The sequence below is a fragment of the Cyrtonyx montezumae genome, unplaced genomic scaffold (genome assembly GCF_038088225.1).
Source record: "Cyrtonyx montezumae isolate F1298 unplaced genomic scaffold, pur_monq_1.0 scaffold_10, whole genome shotgun sequence".
In the NCBI taxonomy this organism is placed as follows: Eukaryota; Metazoa; Chordata; class Aves; order Galliformes; family Odontophoridae; genus Cyrtonyx; species Cyrtonyx montezumae.
In genome coordinates, this window is record NW_027071826.1 from 27,680,177 (window position 1) to 27,700,164 (window position 19,988).

General features: G+C 38.8%; 1 protein-coding gene across 8 annotated transcripts in view; it reads right to left on the reverse strand.

Annotated features, from left to right (window-relative positions):
• MEIS2 (Meis homeobox 2) overlaps window positions 1–19,988 on the reverse strand; it is a 170,274-nt gene that overhangs the window by 134,051 nt on the left and 16,235 nt on the right. The gene's annotated exons all lie outside the window — the stretch shown is intronic.

Sequence of the window (19,988 nt, forward strand, 5' to 3'; positions counted from 1 at the left end):
TCCTCATTACACGGAGTCAAAATGATCCTCACGGCACCTAGCCTGTAACTGGAAGATTACTGAATTGATGGATCCTTAGTTTAAAATGCAGCTGTTTTATTCTGCTTTAGTAATTAATTCTTTTTCCAATACCATATTGATTAAGCGTAGACCCTGATAAAGTTCAAACTGAGAAGAATCTCTAGTGGCTTCCTTACTTGCTCAGGAGACTCAATGAAAACTTCCTACAATTCCACCTGCCTCCTCAGAGTGCTGATCCAATGAACAGAACAGTTTTTTTCTCATAAATTAGTAAGGCCGTGTGGAGCTGTATTAGCTGATCGTTGCTTTTGTCTCTTTACTTGCTGACTTGCTTTTCACTTTTGCTGTCCTTTGTGCTGTCACACACAAAGTCGGAGTGCAGCTGCCATTGTGAACCCAAACCAAGGTAAAGAACAATTTGTACAAACTACATTTTTCCCCCCCACTTTATACAGCTGCAACTCCCTGAGTAGTGCTGCACTCAATAAGGCCTCCTGGGATCCAACTAGCAGAGAAATCCGTGCTGAAGCATGCAGTCGTTCTGTGGGACTAAAGGGTGTTGTGGGGGGGAGTAACCTGTTTTCTTCAAGCAGCTCCACCTTTTGGGAATGAATATTTGCTGCTTTGTTTTAGCAGCCAGAAATTATCTTTTGTGTGATATATTTGTTGATGGTTTTGGGTTTTTTTCACTACAAAAATTAAAAAATAAAATCATATGCGGACAGCTCTACAGCTACTCAAGACCAGAAACCACCACTGCCCCTATGAGGAGTGGGATGTGGGTCCTTGCTGACCAGAAGGCAGCCGGTAGCAGGCCTTGAGAGAGCACTACAAGCATAGCAGCCCAGTATGGCAATACAAGAAGCAATTGCCAACATGTTGATGCTGTTCAAAGAGGCAGGCACATGTACTAGGAAATCAAAGCTTGAAAATAAAAAAGGAGCGTGTTGATAGAAAGTTTATCAGATTACAGCCAGCACATGAGATTTTTCTTTTCCAAGTAAATCAGAAGTACTAGGAATGTTTTCAGACCGATGTATTTTGTTATTGTTTCTTCCCCAACCGGCCACAGCCCTCCTCCTCCTTCCCGTTCCCACTGCCTGCGAAAGGAAAGGCTGGGACCTCCTGTGCTAGCACACTGCGATTTATAACTTGAACCTGCCATCTGAATGGTGATGTGCTGCTTCTACATGGGCTGGAGAATCAGTAACAACTCATCAGCATGAGTAAATGATCTGAAGGAGTTGCAGGCATGCCAGACATTAGCAATCCTTGTTCAGGTGACTTATTGGTTAATGGGACTACATGAAGGCTAAGGGTCTCATTCTGATTGCATACTGTCTGAGAGCCCTGGCTTAACCCTGGCCTTTCTTGTAAGGTAAAAGCAAGCTGCCTTTTCTTCAGCAAAAATCTGCCAGGTTCCAGCTCACCCAGTGTGTGCTTGAGGAGCTACAGCAATGGAAAGGAGCAAGGCTGGCATTAGGCAGCCCTGCGTGGCGGCCAACAGACAACTGCATTCCCCAGCTTTGGAGCATTCTTCTGTGGAGTGAAAGGTCACCCCTCACAGATGTCCCCAGCAGACACCCAGTTGTCAAAAGGTTGCATCACATGATGCACACGCTGCCAACGATGCGCTGTTCTCATTGAGATACATAACGTGCTGCACTTATAAATCATTTTCTTGTTAAGAGCAATTTCTTTTTTCCCCAAGTTCTGTTCAGCTATCAGAAAACTGTAAGGAATACTGAGAAAAAAACAGTCCGCCCCCCAGCCCTCACCAGTTCACTGCTGCAGAATTTTATTTTCCTCTTCTGTCATGTCACTCCGCACAAGAAGATGCTTCTGTTTTATTCCAGAAGAAGAAAAATAAAGAAAGAGAAATAAAAGGACCGTATCCCAAAGAGCGTAACAGTAAAGCATATAGTTCGGAGGCAAAAATAGCACACATTTGGTGAAATGGAAGATAGCAAGCAATTTGTCGGAAAAGTTAGGCAGCCAGAAAAATTTAATGAAGAAAATCCTTGTTCAGTTTAATACACCCTATTCTAATTTCTTCCCTTTAAAAGTAACAAACAAGTACGCACCCTGTGTGGACAAGCGCTAAGGGAAAAATTGATGTGTGTTCATTTATTACAAATTCAGGTTAACTTAGCACACAAAGTTTAAGGAACACATCATAAATGTCCTAGCTGGTCCAGGAGCTCAGCTTTACAGTTTCTACAGCCTCCAGGTAATATAACAACAATTCTTTCCAGAATGGATTCAAACAAGTTTATCAGAATCATTATCTAGTTATAAATCACATATTTAATATTAAAGTAAGACAGACATGACTGGAATGTCACACATGGGGAAGCATGGATAGAGGTATTCCAAATTACTCATCCTGATCCTAAGCAATAGAATATTGAGGGCACTGGGAATTTCTAGAAGAATTAAGCATCATATATTGTAAAAAGTTCAATCGAATACCCTCAGACAATGACCTGAGATTCTTTAAGAACTGTCTGCAGTCTGTAGCCCCTCCAAACGCAGACTACTTGTCTTTCTAAGTGCCCCTTTTCTGTTCATTACTTTAGCCCTGGAACCTACAGAAGGCACGCCTCCAAAAAAATCCCCTTTGGTGCTTTCAGTTCTCTCATATCATGCACTTAACCATTTTGAATTAATGGGAGTCAATGAAGATACACGTTCTCAAAAAGAACTGCAGCTTCGCTGGTCTAATCTATGAACTCTAAAGACCTTAGTTTTATGAGCTTTCCTCAGGGTAGGTATTTCAGCATTCTGAAAACAGGGTTATGGACTGTTAAGTTAAGCACATGTTCTGCATCAACATTTTCGTTTCAGCAGGTTATTTGGTGCCAAGTTTGCCAGTTAGTATCATCAATCCCGAAATATGTGCGTTTGTTTTAACAGGTGTTTTGAGAACAGAACAAGATAGGAGAAAAGCACTGTTAATATCTTTGTTTAGCATCTACTCTTGATTCCAAGAGCCCCTCACACTTCCCAAAAAATATGACAAAATTTTAGCTGTGGCATCTCAGAAACATAGCTGAAAAACAGTGCTCACCTGCTCATTTCTTTCGTGTTCTATTTCCAATATGACAATCACAGATCTGGTTTAGATATGCTATGAGTATCTACTTAAAGAACACTGGATGAAAAAAGTGAGTCTGAAGCAAAACAAACAAACCAAAAAGAATACGATCAGAACCCCCATTTTTATACAACATAGCACAGACAAGGACTTTCACTCAGTCTGTTCCTATGAAGATCAATTGTTAGCATTTGCACCATAAGATGTATTGGGAAGTGAAACAAAAGCAATCTAAAAAGAAAATCAGCTTACCCACATCAGATGTTCTGCAGAACCAAAATAATAATTTTCTTTTAAAAATGAATAGCAGCAAAACATTACAATAAGATGTACATGCACTTGCACATACTGTCACATTTGTGGGTCAGTTGAGATCATGCATCACGATTTTCACAAAACCCGTATGCACACTTCTTGCAGGTGTTATCTCAGACTTGGTCTGCTGAGAAGTGAAGTGAATCCCCACAGCAATGTTTGAAGGTTTAAAAGCTCCGTTTTTTGTTTCTAAATGCCTATGAAAACATTGACTATGCTCAGAGGCCTTTTAAAACAAAACCAAAGCTTTTAAAGTTTCAAAAGCGGTCATGGGAATTTGCTCATCAGGGGGGAATCCTAAATGAAGGCCAAGATTCAGTGGATTCCCCTGGATGTGACAAAAGCTATAGCCTGCCTGCAGACCTACTGCTTCTTATAGCAGATGTGGGCTGATTCAAACAAAATCTGGCCAATCTTTGTCTATGCCATAGATTCTGCAAAATCCATTTTTTAAAAGATTTTATCTTCCTCAACTATGTCCTACTATTTAATCCACCATACTGTATGGGAAAAAAAAGCCACACAAAAGCACACCTCTATAGATTCCTCACGCAACAGAGAGAGATCCCCCACTGCCAAAGTCACTAGCTTAATAAATAGATAAATAAAACCAGAGCCAGGCTTACAACTCTATTGTTATAACCTCAAATACATATAGGGCAGGAAGAAAACCAAATGACAGTTGCTTTTTAATGTATCAGAAATGATTTACAGAAGAAAATATTCTAATGCAATGCTAAAGGCAAAATAAGTTTGAATTTCTTTTCCCTTTTGAAATGTCAGTGCTTCATACTGTAACAGTCTAAAAAGAAGTTACTAGGCATGAAAATGTTTAAGGGACTGTTTTAAAAGGAAACCTGAAAGTAAAACTGAGTAGGACAAAGCTGCTGAGTCACATATTTAAAGCATGAAGAAACTACGTGTAAATGAAAAGCCTTTCTTCTGGATGTCTGAGATAAGAGATTTTACTCAGCATTAACGTGAAGCACGCAAACAAAAAATCTACAGTTTTGCCTGAATTTAACTTAGGCATTGCTGCCCACCATGAAGCTAGCATTCTCCCTTCTCTTTGGGAGGTGATTTTGTTCATAGACATTACACCTTGCTTCTGTGAGATACAACGGCAAAATCAAGAGCAGATAGTAAGCATGGTGAAGGGAAAGGAAAGGAGGGTGTTGGTTGGGTTCTTTTTTGGCATTCAAAAGTAATATCCCTTCTCAAACGATCACAAATAAAGCGTGTCCTTGTCTAGCAGACGGCTGTTTGCCAGAAGAACAGAACAGAAAACCAATACATGGATCTTCCACCAGACATCTGAACATCAAGGGTGTATCCTGCACACTGCAGCCACAGCTCAGACCAGGGCCCTCACAACCAGGAGCACTACAGTAGCAAGCAAAATCAAAGTAAGGGCAGGGCCAAAACTAGTCATTCTAGGGTTTGCCTCTGCTGGAGTGTGCTCTCTGCATAGCTTACAAATTATGCACTAGACAAGTTCTCAGTCTCAAGAACAACTGAACCTTACAAGGAAATTCTCTAAGGAAGCATGCAAAATGTTTATATGTGAATAAACAAGGGAAAAAAAAATATGGAGATATATATATACACACATCCCCGGTAAGAACATAAGCATCTCCTCTGAGCTCATGTAAGGTAATCAGAGAAAATAACATGAAGTACAAGCTCAAATTTACATTCTCCGATTATAAGAACACAAACTATATAGAGATGAGATTTCTTTTCTTTTTTTTCTTTTTTGGCTGCACAAGCACTCAAAGATTGAATCAATTTTGCTTTCAAATATACAGACTGCGCTCCCATCAGCTCCCACTGAAGCCAGAGTTTGACTTATTGTGTACTTTACATTCACATCAATGAAGCTGGTAAGCACGCAGAAAATTGCTTTAGAAAGATGTAAAATTATTTACTGGTTCTAAAATAAAAGGACAGCTTATTTCTTTTAAACAAACTTGAAAGAGCTTAAAGGAAGGTTAATTGGCATACAGTAAACCTGAATTCTGGCAGCGTGGACTTAGAGCTGAAATGACATTCACTCTGGTGGTCTTAGGACTCTAGGATTGGTTTACAAAAAAGCAGAGAGGAGTTGGAAATCAAACCCTGAATGTCAGTGATGAATTACCAGATTATAAAGGTCTGAATGTGAAACATATTCCTGCCCAAATTAAGATTCAGGAGAAAAAAAAAGAAAAAAAAGGCAAATCTACACCTGAGTCAGTTATAGATTAAATTTAAAATAATAGTTTTGTAAAAAATATATCAGTAAAGCCCTTCTTTCATAAAGATCTTGCTCATAGACAGAACTTTATGCCAAAGTGTGTTCAAGGCTGGGAATATGAACAGCTAATAAGATCCAGCTCAGGAAAATAATTTGGTAGGATAATCAATTCACAGCTAAAGAACACTGTTTCACCTATCTCTTCTGATGTACACTACAGATGATTTTCTGGAAGTGGACAAAGTGAAATGAATTTCATTATTTTGAGAGGTGACAAAAAAAGGGACATAAAAAGTGATTAGCTATCAACTATAACCAACACAGGTCACTGAAAGAAGTTTGTGAACTTCCTGGAAATTCATACATGATCCCTTCAATTTAAAAGAAAGAAATAAAATAATTAAAACAAACAAAAAATCAGTCCAAAGCTAATTACTGTTGTTGTTTTAAACTGGAAGACTGCATCGCTGCTTCTCTTCTGAACTGAAGCACGAGTACTGCAGTCATCCTTGCACATGGAAAGCATAGGAAACCCTAAGTTGTTGTCAGCTGAGATGCTAGCACAGATCAACTGATTACTGTTTCTGTAAAATGAAAGACATCTATATGCATTAAGCATTTTGGTGGTTTCTAAATTAAAAAATAAATAAATAAAAATTAAATATATATAATACTTTAACTTACAGCATCTACAATTTTACACAAATTGGATAAAGAACTGTTGAAGAAAAACAAGACAATTAAGAAGCATTAGCCAGTGAATGCTTTATCTGGAAAAATGTCTAAATTTAATGCAGAAAAAAAAAGATTATGAATCAGGGATCTTTTCTCACTCTAATACACTTTCACATGTTAACAGATATCTTGAACAGAAGAAATTAAGTGTGTAAATATACAAATTGCATCTTAAGCATATGGACTCAAGCACAGGAAATGTCACCTAAATCTTATAACTAAAACAAAACTTACTAGCTGTCTTTCTAATGAAAATTTCTGTAATTTGGGACTAGGATGAAAAAAAAGTCAATTGAAAACCTAATTAGGAAGCTTTTCTTTTAGTAACTTCTTAGAAGAATCTCCAGGTATTTACAAGTATTATATAGCTGAAATGCTTACAGAGTTCCCAGAGTGACTTTCAGCTGGATTATTCAGATTTGTATGAACTACCTGCTTCCTATTAAGTGTCATTTCATCATTAAAGCACAATCCTTCAAAGGCTGAGTTGGTCAGTATTAACCCTACTGTGAGTCTCAAATATGAGAATTTGCAGTACACAAAGTTAAAAAAACATGCAAGTCCTAGCTAAACTAAGGTCCTACTCTGGCTCTTTAGGCACTTCTAGCAAAGAAAGGTATATGCTGATATACATAAGGATTTTTTTTTTTTTTTATCCTTTTTACCATCCCCTAAATGCTAATTATTACACTGAAATCTTTAACAAGCAGCAAGTCATAATCTGGATTTCAGTGCAACTGTGAGAAATAAAAATAAAAGGCAGTAATGAATAATAAAAAGTTGGTAGCTTTTTGACTGTGGAGAAGGCATAGGTCTTCAGTAATTTTCTGAAGTCAGTGAACAGACAGCAAAAGCTACACACATTAAGTTTACATATTCTGTAAACAATGCGTTTTACATTTAAAACAACCTTCTATACAATCTATTTGCATTTGAAGAGTTTCTATTTTGTCCTGAGATAAAACCTGCTAACCTTTCTTTTAGCAAGAAATTGCTTGATATGAAGCATTTGGGCATGAGGTCGATGTGTCTAGGTGTTTTAAGTGATTGAATTATTTACCCAGCTGGCTGGGAGTCCATAAGCACCATGTGATGTAATCAGGTCAAAATTATTATTGCTGTATCACTGAAGCCCATGGGAGCTCTGCTTCAGCACCAGGACCTCAGTGTGTTAGATACCATACAAATACAGGAGAAAGACTATTCCTCTCACCCCCCCTTCCACCACCACCACCTTCTTTCCCCCTCTTTTTACTGGCAGAAGCTCAGCATAACTCCATTGATTTCAGATGTATTAGCAAGGAAGGGCATGATCCAAAGCTCACTGAAGTCAACCAAAATCTTTCTGTTGATTTAACAGGCTTTGGATTAGTCCCTAAATAAGACCAGATTTTGATTCAGCTAAAGGATTTCACTTAAGCTCTATGCTTGTTCAAGCATCTAGTAGGAGCGAAGAGAACACTGTGGTCCTACTGAGTAGGAGGCTCTGTTCATCTTGGACTATCCCCTTTAACAGATGTACAGGGTCAGGAGTCCCACGAAACAGAGAACTGTCAGTAAGTGGTAAATCTGAGGTGGGAGGAATTGGGAAGGAAGCTCCAAGCTGAAAAACTCTGATCTGTGCTATTTAAGCGATGTTCCATGCTCTTTAGTCAGTAGTGTAAAATTAGACAGGGAATTCATGCGAATTTCCAAAATTTTACGCTCATAAATAATTGAAAAGCTAAGCACTAAGTCCTGCAATAAAATTCTACGCTTGCATTTGCTATATTCACTTCCGCTGAACTCTGTGCCAATGGGGATGTCTTATATCGAGGTATGACCAACTCACAGCTGCACATGGAGAAGCCCAAGGAAAGTTTAGACAAATGTAATTGCTTAAACAAGTGTAGCCACAATCAGCTGGTGGGCATAACACAAGAATATAAGAAAATGAGCCCTCTTTAGTTACTTAAGAATTAAATTCAGGGATTGTAAAATATTTCATGGGCACAAATCACACATCTTAATAGAGAATTTGCTGAATTCACCTCACACACTCACATGGCTACACCAACCCTTGTTATAGCAAATGCTCTGTTTATACAACAGAGCAGAAGACTCTAACCTGAGAACGAGAAATGTACAGAGCTAAGAGTGTGCAAAGGTAACCATCCCTAAAATGGCTCTTCCAACAAATTGTGTGGCCTACAGTCTAGACTAGCTCTCAGTATAAGCTCAAGCACCTGGGGCTTGCAACGGACTTCAGACTTGTAGCAGCTGGAGTCACTCTGTCTTGCTCCTTCCTGTGTTGACTGCACTGGCTATAGGTAGGAACAGAGGCGTCTCAGCCACTGTACCCACTCTGCCACTCCATTTCCCTCTATTTGCTCCTAATGATAAAGATGTCTTTACAAATAACCCAAAGGCAGCTGAGCACTGTGGCTGTTACTTGCAAGCCACGCAGATGCAAGAAATGTAGATGTAGAAAACCAAGAACCATTTCCTTCCTTCAGTTCCATACACAGTGCAGACAAGGCAAATTACTAGATATAGAGAGCAGCAGTAAACAAAAGTAGTGGTCATATTCCTTAAAGGTAATTTTGAGTTTACTGCGTGTCTATTATCAGTCACTGATTTGAAACAGTATTTCAAGAACTGAACTAAACTAAAAACATAAATATGTTTTCCTCTGGAACTTATCTGAATACTTAAAAACATCAGAGGAAAAGGCAACTCAGAACTTGTTTTAGCAAATAAAAAAGTTAGTGTTTATTCCTATTTGCCCATTTAAATATAAGGCAGGATGAAATTTTGATCAGAAATTTTAGGAAGAATTAAACATTATGGCTGTCTTTCTACAGATCTCAAATCTTAATAGCAGTACTTTCTACAGGAATTGGGCAAAAATGAAGAGGAATTACTTTTGGGTGTGTGCTTTTTAAGATAGGAGAATAATGTTTTGCTTTTGTTTATATGAATGTGTTCGAGTCAAGCTTTGTTTATGTGAAAGCAGTAGAGCCCCTACTAATGCTACTGCTTTCCACACAAGAAGGATCAGGATCCTAAGTGTATGCCTTTACCCCTCTGGGCAGGAAGAACTGCTTTTAGCAAATTCTCACCACCTTCCTTCAAACTTTCTGTGGCTCATAAACAGAAGATAGGTGGTTTTTTTTGTTGTTGCTGTTGGGGTTTTTTTGTGAGTACTATCAGTAGGACTCCTGTTCAGCGCATTTTGAAATGCTATTCAAAGTTCTGTGGAAAACCAAATAACTACATTTAAACTTGTGTATGTTTGTTCAGACTAAAAGTAATAACAAACAATAATAAGATAGCTACAAAAAGATAGACTCTTCCTATTTCATAGTTAATGAAAAAACTCTAAATATAAAGCAGACTGTTTATGATACCTCTGCCAATTCTGATGCCCTAAGCTTTCATTCTAAACCACCACTGCCTGTGTGCATACTGAAAGCTCTTAGGCAACAGAGGGGGGGGGTGTACTAGATCTTCTCATGCCAGGATGAGAAAAATCAATGCCTGTGTTTAAAAGACAGAACTACTGATGCGCAAGGTCACTAAACACCACAACCTGTTCTACAGCTCTAGAGCAGGGGAAATCCTAGAGGAAAAAGGAAGACAGTGCTTTGCACAGTCTTGTTCTAAGCCAATATTATCCATGGATCCTTAAGACCTACATTACAATAGAAATCAAGTTCTCCTTCAGCTATGTTTACTATGAATGTTTGAGGGAAGAAAATGAAACAAAACAAAACAAGAACAGTGCAAAGGATGCATATATATAAATTACATGTTTTTTAAACATTGGAAGCATCACTTTAGAACTTTCTTCATACAAATACCATTTAGAAACTGATGAGGTAATCCATGACATCTTTCAATACTCAGTTTATGAGTCTTCTTACTTAAAAATATATATATATATGTATATAAAGATAATGAGTATTTCATTTACCTTTTCTCACCTTCGTTGAAAAAAAAAAAAATTGGATGTTTTGAAATACAAATGCAGTTTATCCAGGGCTGCCATGATGAAATTCATGAAAGCCAGTGCAAGAAACATACTTGACTTTCTACGTAACCCTGCGTTCCTGGACTATAGTAGGAGTTCACTAACAACAAATGACCATTTTGTAACATTTGTGCAACATTTACTTATGCTTGTGCCCACTGCACAGATGGGGAAGAACGCAGGCCAGAGAGTCCATGCAACTCACTCAAGATCCTGTTGGATTCAGTTCTGCAGATAGCTGCTCTTGAGTAGACATCCATATCCTTCCTTGTGGCAACAAAAAAAGGAAACACAGGCAGGGCACCAAAATAGCAGATGTCCTCCTGGTGACCATTCTTGTTATTTGGATCGTGCCTGCAACTAGCAAAGTAACTAAGGTTGCAGTCACATGGAGTTGTACTGCTCTCTTCTAATTCCTGTTATACCAGGTGCTAAGTCAGACCAGAAAACTGCAAGTCTTTGTTTCCACATGCATTTTTGCAAGTCCTTTTTATGAGAATTAAACCATTTTAAATATTCATTCACATCTTTTACTGTATCCATGAAGATTTACACACCTGAAACTGTTTGAAATGGTAAATGTTTATTTTGAAAACTAAAACATAACTATTTAGCCACTGATCTTAAAAATCTTAATCTTATCAAGACTTGCATGTAAATCACTCAATTTTTGGTGAATGGAAAGCCTACCTAAGAGATACAACCGTTTAGGGAGAGAAAGGAAAAGCTAGAAATGGGAAGAAATCACTCACTTGAGTCTATAGAGCTGAAACTGAAGAAAAACTTCTAACATTAACGATTTCTAATGCCAGTTACTGAAAGGAATCAGTACAGAAGAAAGCATAGACACTGGGCCCAGGTTGATCAGACAGTGAGAGAAATAATTGTACAGGTTAAAAGCAATGCTTTGCAGTTACTGAAAATCAGATTGATTTGAAATACCAGAATTAGGAACAAATATACCAGACCTCAATAAAAGACAACTAAAAATATTTGTCAGATTTTTTTCATCTGTTCTTCCTCAATTACAAAACACCCTTAGAAACTGGAGCATCACAGAATGGTTAACACAGGTAAAGTAAAGGCAGGAAGACAAAAGACACACGTATTACAATGCACAGTTCCATAATGCAGTGCTTGATGCTCCAGAGGGCCTTCAACAAGTACTGTACAGCCAAAAATCAATTGAAAATCAGCATGATAACAGAGCATGAGTTGCCCTGTAATAGCCTGAAGACCCCCAAGGCTACACGTGGCCCTTTCATCTGCGCACGGCCCTGACTCAGGGGAGCTGCGATTCCTCCACAGGTGCTCAGCCCATCCACCACCCTTACCTGCTGCTGCCCACCTCACAGTAACGGGAGCTGACAGCAGAGGGATGGGCCACCTCCACCAGTGATGCTGGATTTTTCTTAGCATAAGTTTAGAGGCTTTATTTTATTGCTAGCTTTTGAATAAATCAGTGCTTGAAGCAAGCTTGCTGATTTTGGAGAGTGGTTGCATTGTGAGGACAAACCCTGTTCTAAACACACAGAGGCAGTCCCTCTGTGGTGTTTAGTTAAGTACAACCGAAAAAAGAAGGGGGAAAGATACACTGCTCAGCTCCCTGCACACTGCTACGTATGCAACAAAGCAGGCCTACAAATATTTCACTCATATGGTAGGTTTAATTTCAATATTTCTTTAATTACTTTCCAACAATGTCTGGTTTCTGTTGAATTTGCGCTAGTACTTGGCATTTGGTGCAACCCCAAAAAGATAAGATACATATGTCCTCTATTCACAGTCTTGGCATTTTTACCTTAACTCAGATATTGAAGTGATTGGTTTGAAAAATTACCTTGCTGATTAGCTTTGTTTTTTAGTAAATATATAGCATTAATCCTTAAATTCTGAATATGACATAAGGTATACAAATGTTCAGTCTGACTCAACAGCAACATATCATGTCTTAAGGAGGACATGTATGCTGATCTCCACGAGTGAGGAAAGAGCTAATTGGGAGTTAGATTCAGTGTGATTATCAGCTTGTTTATGATAAGGGAGTACTCTTCTGAAAGCACTGTAAATTCATCCCTGATTGTGGTGTTAAACCACAGCTCATCTCCTGTCCCCCTTCCCCTCCCCATTTGTTTGGTTCGAAGGGGCTTTAAACTATTTTCACCAGATGACAGTGTCATGCTTTGATTTTTCTTCAGACTTAAGAAATAAATAAATAAATAAATCAGCCACATGAGCCTGATGTCAAATTTCACTTTCTAATAGCAGAAAGACACATTTTAAGTGTTTACTATAAGAACACATTTGGGTAATTTTTCCCCATGTCATTATGAACATTAGACTGACCCAATTAATATGAAATGTTTCTATGCTGCTGGAACAGACCGTGTTACAGAAAGAGCCATTTGCACAACCTGTTCATGATTATGGGCCATAAGGACACAAAGATGGCATAGACATTTGCGGACCATCTGAATTCTTTCAGGGGAAGGGGGGTGGGGGGGGGAGGGCGGGGGAGGGTGGGGAGTGGAAAAAAGGAAAGGGAAAAAAAAAAAGATGTTAGCCGACTGTTGTGGGTCATGTTTTTTAATCCAGAGTATTGGACATGTAACACAGCAACAAGAGCTGATCATTTTGTTTAATCACCTTTTGGATCTTTGCCAGATGGTCTCTATTGAGAACGCTGCAAACAGAGAGAGATGAACTGCGTCTAACATGCCACTAGAGCTTTCCCGTAAATGTCTGAGAACTGAATCCAACAAGAATTTAGTCTCAGAGCAGAAAGGGATACATTTAAAAACTATGTGCATTAACTATACTTTTCCCCATAGAATCCTCACTTGGCATGAATAATTTACCCACTCTTATGCTAATGGGATCATGAAAGTATCCCTGTGTCTTTAGTGCAGCTATTCTCAGCTTTCAGTAATTACCCCACCCAGTGAAAATAACATGGCTTCTGCAGACAAGCGGCCCACTCCTACCTGGCAATTAGAAAGATCATGGCTGACATGGAGCAGTCCAGGAATGGACCGCCAGCTCCTGCAGCCCGAGCGGGCAGCTGGACAAATTAAAGCGCTCCGCTGTGAGCATTTCTGTGGCTGCTCACAGTCAGCACGGGCAGAGGAGCTCATGTGCAGGTACCTCTTTTTTTGGTTTTTTTTTGAAGGATGGTAGAAGACTTTAATACGCTGTTCATACATAATGATATTAAGATACAGCAACATCAGTAGTAAAAATAATTAAAAAATAACTTTTTTTTTTTAGATTTTGTTTATGATTATTATTATTTTTTTTAACCTCGTTACAAGGAATTAGGCTTTGACCTCTGTCCGTAGCACTCTTTGCTAGGTAGTTCACTATGTAAAAATTATCAGGCTAAAACATCTGGGAAAGAAAGCTATGAAACAGCAGGGAACGTGGCTGGTTTATTGTTTATCTTTTGTTTATGAGGCAGTATTCAAGTTTAATTACTACTCTAAATTAAACTCTAACAGGCATCAGGAGACATCCCTTTACACGACCAAGTTAAAAAAAAAAAAACCTAGAGATTCCAACACTAGATCTTTCAAATAAGTTGGCACATATAGGAAGAAATTAGTCTGTCTGTAACAACACAGGAAGACATTTAAGCACTTGCTACTGTATGTTTGAATGCGTTGCATTATGAAACCATTAATATTGTAACAAGCATACAATTGTAATTTAGCAAATGGGATGTTATCTAACATTCAGAGGCAAATTGGGTTAGGCTGAGTAGGATCTGAGATGAAAAGAATGGCCTAAGGAGGAATCCTACCTTCTTCGTTTTGAAATACAAATATATAAATATATATATATATACGCACACATGCACATTAAAAAAAAAAGCCGCACAAAGCAGAGGCAAACATCTCTTAAGTATAATTAAATAAATTCAGAATGTAGACATGCACAAGAGAAGAAAGAGTTCACTACATTTACCACAACAGTAAGTGACCAGTTTTAGATGAACTTAGCTGTAGGAAAAAATAAAAGTTGAAAGCAACTAGCAAAAGATTATTCCAGATGGCATCTGTCATACTGTATTTAGGGTTATTTTAAAGAGATTACTGCCACTACAAAAACATTCCATTGACAGAGTTTTCCTGGGCTGTGTTTGAAACCCCTGCATAGCACGTTCAAATATGGAAATAAATGTTTTCTAGTATGTATCTATTGATAGACTTTTTTAATATACTCACAAATATATTGCCATTGATTTAAATCTGAGAGCGAGGTGAGGACGTTAAATGCAAATTTAAGATTTTAAATTCCCCCACATTCTGAGTTTTAATTCAATAAACAGTGAAGAATCTGCCTGAATATTAGAAAACAGCGTAGTGAAGCAAAGATTCACTGTGAAATTTTACTGCTACTTATTGAATAGTGGGTAGGGACATAAATGCTCCCCCAGCCCAGCAATCAAACTAGAACTGCAAAAAGCTCTATTTGTTCATGCAATAGAAGGAAAGAAAAGAGAGGATGGTAGGATACTAAAATGTGACTATATTTAGCTAAGCTGGTTCTGGCATCATTATGGTTAATGTGCATGTGGTGTGCAGTGTGAGCTCAGCAGTTACTGGGCCAACTGTCTCAGTATTTCTGGGAATTCTGCCTATTCACAGTGCAGGGATTGTTCAATTGCTGCAAAATGTACAAAATGAATTTTACAAAAATGAATTGTAAGGAAGGCCCCATTACAACGATTTTACAGCAAAGATGTCAACATCAATTTTTCTTTCATGCATAGCTAATGATTAAAACAGCATATTCCATTTGCCTAAGACAATTTATTTCATATTGGCACATCAAAATATTGAAATAGAAAGTTATCTTTACTCTACCCTGATTATTCATTGCTGCTGAACCCACACCATTGTTCAAACCATGAAAAAATAAAACAAACTTGGCAAGAAATACTTAAAACAAAGGCTCATCAATATTCTCCAATTTGTCAACATCTCAATTACAGCAATGGAAAAAATGTAAATTTCATGTGCTTTGAACACTAAGGGGTCTATTCTTCTGTCAGTGCACATGCGTAACTCCCATCACCATTAATGGGAATTACTCATACATATCAACACAAGGACGGGCCCCTCAAACTTGAAAGGAAAAGATGAATTAATAAGGGCTACTCTCTTCCTGTATCTTCCTCCGCTGAAAAAAGTCATTGTTCTTCAGGAGTTTTTCATACTTTGTACAGTTCACCTTCATGAGAGCTGTGCCTTCTGAAATAATGCCTCTCCAGTGAAGCATTATTTATTAGGAAGTTTGATTTTTCACAGTCTGGCTATTTGGGCTTTTCTATTAGGAAGTTTCTTTCTTACAAAGAGACAGCTCTCTTCCAGTAAAACTAAACTCTACAGCTTTACGTGTAAAAATAAAAAGAAATGAACACATATTCAGAATCCGTATAAAGAACGTGTATTCTAGTTAGCCTCAGCAGGCTCGCTTATATACACAGTGCTAGGGGAATAAAAGTAGTACTATTAGTTTTTGGATATTAAGCTTTCAAGACATGGTATGAACACACTGCTTTTTATTATTAAAATTATTATTTACTCATTATTATTACTGCTGTCCCTGTCTTTTTTTCCTGTTAAAGCTTTGAACCAAGCTCTATGTAGTTTCAGTAAAAAGACTGGCCTTTGGGCATCATCAGCTACTTTCATAAACAAATTTGTCCACTGCACGATGATATACAAGTAAGAGCTATACTGCCTAATTTTTCAAACATGCATCAACCTAGAGATGTAACCTAGGATTAACGCACGTGATTTCAGCTAGCATCAGCTAACAGTTGACTTAGCCCTGGACCACATATTGAGTCTTTGCCACAGAAACATGGACGACAATTTTTCAAGACTACTTAAAGATATTGTCTTGGAGAGAGTTACTCAGATATAGAGGGACAGATCCTCTTCAGGCATCCGCAGTAAACAACCAAGCCATCAAATGAATAAGGCAAACTGAATTTGATGCCCGTTTATTACCTTTACTTCTGCAAAACCTAGAACCTAGCTTCTTGACCATAAGTAAGAATACAAGTTTATCACCCCAGACCTAATTCTAAAAAGTGCTGAACTTCCAAAAAGGTCCTGAAAAACTCCAGCCCCTCATCTGACTTCTCTGGATCAGCCCCTTTGGTTGACTAAACTAAGAATGGGGCAAATAGAGTATAAAATTGTGGTATAATAAAATACAAAACTGAAACTGTTCCCTGGTGCTTCCTTGTAGATCACGTTTTTAAACCTCAAAAAGATTTATTTCTCACTATTCACGCATAGTGTGCCATATTCATTATTTGAAACACCCCATAAACAGATTAAATAGGAATTAAAGTCTGGGAGCATCATATCCATCACTGTAGTACAAACTGATGCACAATTTTAGAAGCCATTTAGTGTGTAAAGGCAGTGGTATTTAAAAAGAAAAAGAAAAAAAAAAAAAGAAACAACTTTGTCTCCAAAGAATCCAGCAAATACCCCCAAAGATCTGTTTCCTTCCCCTCCAAATAAAAGGGTACATGATAAAGCTGCACACACCTTTTAATCTTCCACTTAGGGTTTTCACACTTATATTCCCCAACAGAAACCCTAGGGTCTTCTCTCTCTTCTCCCCTTCTCTCAGCCCCTTTCCTGCCATCTCCCTTGCTATAACTCAGCTAACCCAACAGAACCAGTCAGTTTTAAATTTCAGTTGGGACCCCAGTGACCTGTTAATGAATCTACAGAGAGGAGAAAAACTCACAGTGTTGAGTTATGCCTGGTGTTGCTAGCTGACTTGGAGTCAGAAATGCTTGAAGCGTTAACGTAATTGCAAGAATGTGAAAAATGAAGCGTTGGGCTCCTGAGCAAAGCGAAAGGTCAAAGCAAGCCCTACACAAAACAAGTCTCTGGAAGATGGCCTCATTAGACCATTAAATCAGCTTCTCCTTTTTCTCCTTTGTAAGATGTTAAGAGTGCTTTATTTTTATTATTGGTCTATTTAACTCTCTCTTTTCAGGACACCAGGAAAAAAAAAAAAAAGAATTAGACCTGCTACATAATTACTGATCTCTAAAATGGTGTTAGATGGCATTGATCTGCATTTGTGGATCTGAACCAGGATAAAGTCAATAAATGCTTGGTAGATTACAGGTCACTAGTACTTAGGTTTGTTAGATGATCAATATGTTATATAGCTTAGTTTTCTGTTGAACAAGTGAGGTGACATGTTAAGAACAACATAGACATTTGCCGCTAATAAAATTAGGATAATCTTTCAACATTTACTGCCCAAAGGCACTTTCCTTAACCCTTTCGGTGCCTGTGTCTAATATCAAACATTGACTAGATTAACCCTTTTGATGCCAAAAATGCAGTCACGCATTGTCATCAAGAGATTATCCTCCATAAACAGCCAAAACGCCTACAGCTGTTTTGGTTCCAACTTCAAAATTACGGATGCATTATTTTATGTAATAAATTTAAGTACCTCATGCAGAGAAAGTCTGTAAGAAAAAAAAAAATGTCATCACTCACCCAACTCACTTCCATCTCCTAAAAAAATCACAAGCTATGTGCACATCATAAACTCAAGGAAAAAGATGAGACACATGGAGAAAGAGTTCCCAGGAGCCAGAACAGACCGGGTCTAGTCTGAATCAATCTCTGCTGCCACCAGGTATCAGCGGAAAAGTCCAAAGGTTGCTAATGTAACCTAAGACTCTGTAACAAGCTTCCCTTCCTAAGAAATCCTTTGGGACAAGTAGAATACAACGTTTGAGGAAGGTCTCAACAAAACCGCAGGGAAACCAAGCTGACCTAAACAGGTAGCTATGCCAGAACAGCTCCAAAGGGCATTCCACCACACTTAAAAGTGGTAGGGACAGATTCACTGCCATTTCAGTGATAAAGCAGACCCTGCCCCCTCAAAGAAGCACACAGAAAATTCAATGCAGATTTCTGCACCAGGCCTCCTTCTTTCTAATCTTTCCCAGGGTTCAGGGGGGAGAGCAATCCAAAGCTGTCTCCAATGGGAATTTTGCCTGCACTGTACAATCATACATCTTTCAGCTGCCAGCAGCTGAGAGGAATGCTGATTTGCCACTGGACGACTGCTTCCTTTTAAAAGGCCCAACCGAGTACAAAGGGAAGTGCATGAGCAATGTTTCACTTTGCTAGGCCAGGCAACACTGGTGATGGATTTGGCCCTTCAGCAGCCGTTCATCTTCTGCAGACATAAGTGTAACAGGTTTGTTTAAGTCACATATACAGCCAGAAGCCTCCGTTCTCAACGGAAAGTTCACATAGTTGTAACCAGCTACTTTTTCCCCTCTTGCTTAGGAATGCTTATTTAGCACCCCAATTTACATGCTGAGGGATCAGACTGTTAGTGAAATGCAAGATCCTTGTCAGTACAGGAGATCTCTCTACATCAAGAGTGGTTTGGAAAAGCTCCTAATTTATAAGGGGCTCCTCGACAAAGTGGAGCAAATTTCTTACCTATGGTTAGAATTCACATAGTCGCAGATGTCTCGAAGGATCCATTTTTAAGTACACAAGATCTTCTACCATCTCATATTTTAACCATAACACACAGTTTAAGCATTTCACCAATGGTAAAGACTGTGGCAAGCCAGTAGGTGTAACACTGTTTTACCACTCAACAGTCAGGCTTTCCTTTGCACAAGCCACTAAACAATGTGAGCTCATGTCGGGCCTTGTGCAGCTCTGAATCAGCCACTCAGGACAATGTTCCAAGCAGCTCGCACTGGACACAGATCACACCTTGTGCTGTGACTGCTACTGACAGCAGTAGTGCATAAACAAGGAGACAAACCCAAACTGCAACATGAGACAAATGCCACAGGTTGCACTTGAGACACCAGGTTGTGAGGGAGAGTGAGCAGCTCCCTGCCACACAGCAGCCTCGTGAGGGAGGTAAAATGGTGCAGTGGTGTAGTCATCCTGGCATAGCATGAACTGTGGGGAGCCCTGTCCCATGAGGCCTGCAGCCCTGAAAGCTGCTCCATTCTGCTCCTCCTACACAGCTAGCAGGATCACACATTTGTCACCTGGCTGCACAGCATATACATGACCACCAAGTGAGGGGAATGGCAGTGACAAAGTATGACAGATGCAGGTGGAGGGAGCATGTCATAAGGCCTTGTAAAGGTAGCATCATATTTGTCAGCTGAGTCTTACCATTACAAGAAAGAAAAACAAGAGAGGAGCCCACTGCAAGCTTTGCTCTTAAAGATCACTGTCCTGGGCCAGAATCCAAGGGTGGAACTAGCCCATCTTTACTCCACTCTTTAGTGCTTGAAGCTTGGATCTCACACCTGCTGAAGCTACTAATGTATCTAACAGGCAAGTGTAAAACACTATCATATCAAGATGACAGCTTTTGACACTTACTCAGCATGGATGCAGATGACCACACACAAGGTGCAAGGCAGTGGGAAATAAAACAAAATGTCCTAAAATAATAATCAAGCCTCCTGAACCCTAGAGATGGTTTCACTGCAGACACAACAAAGGTTTTGTAGTTTGGGTACATCTCCA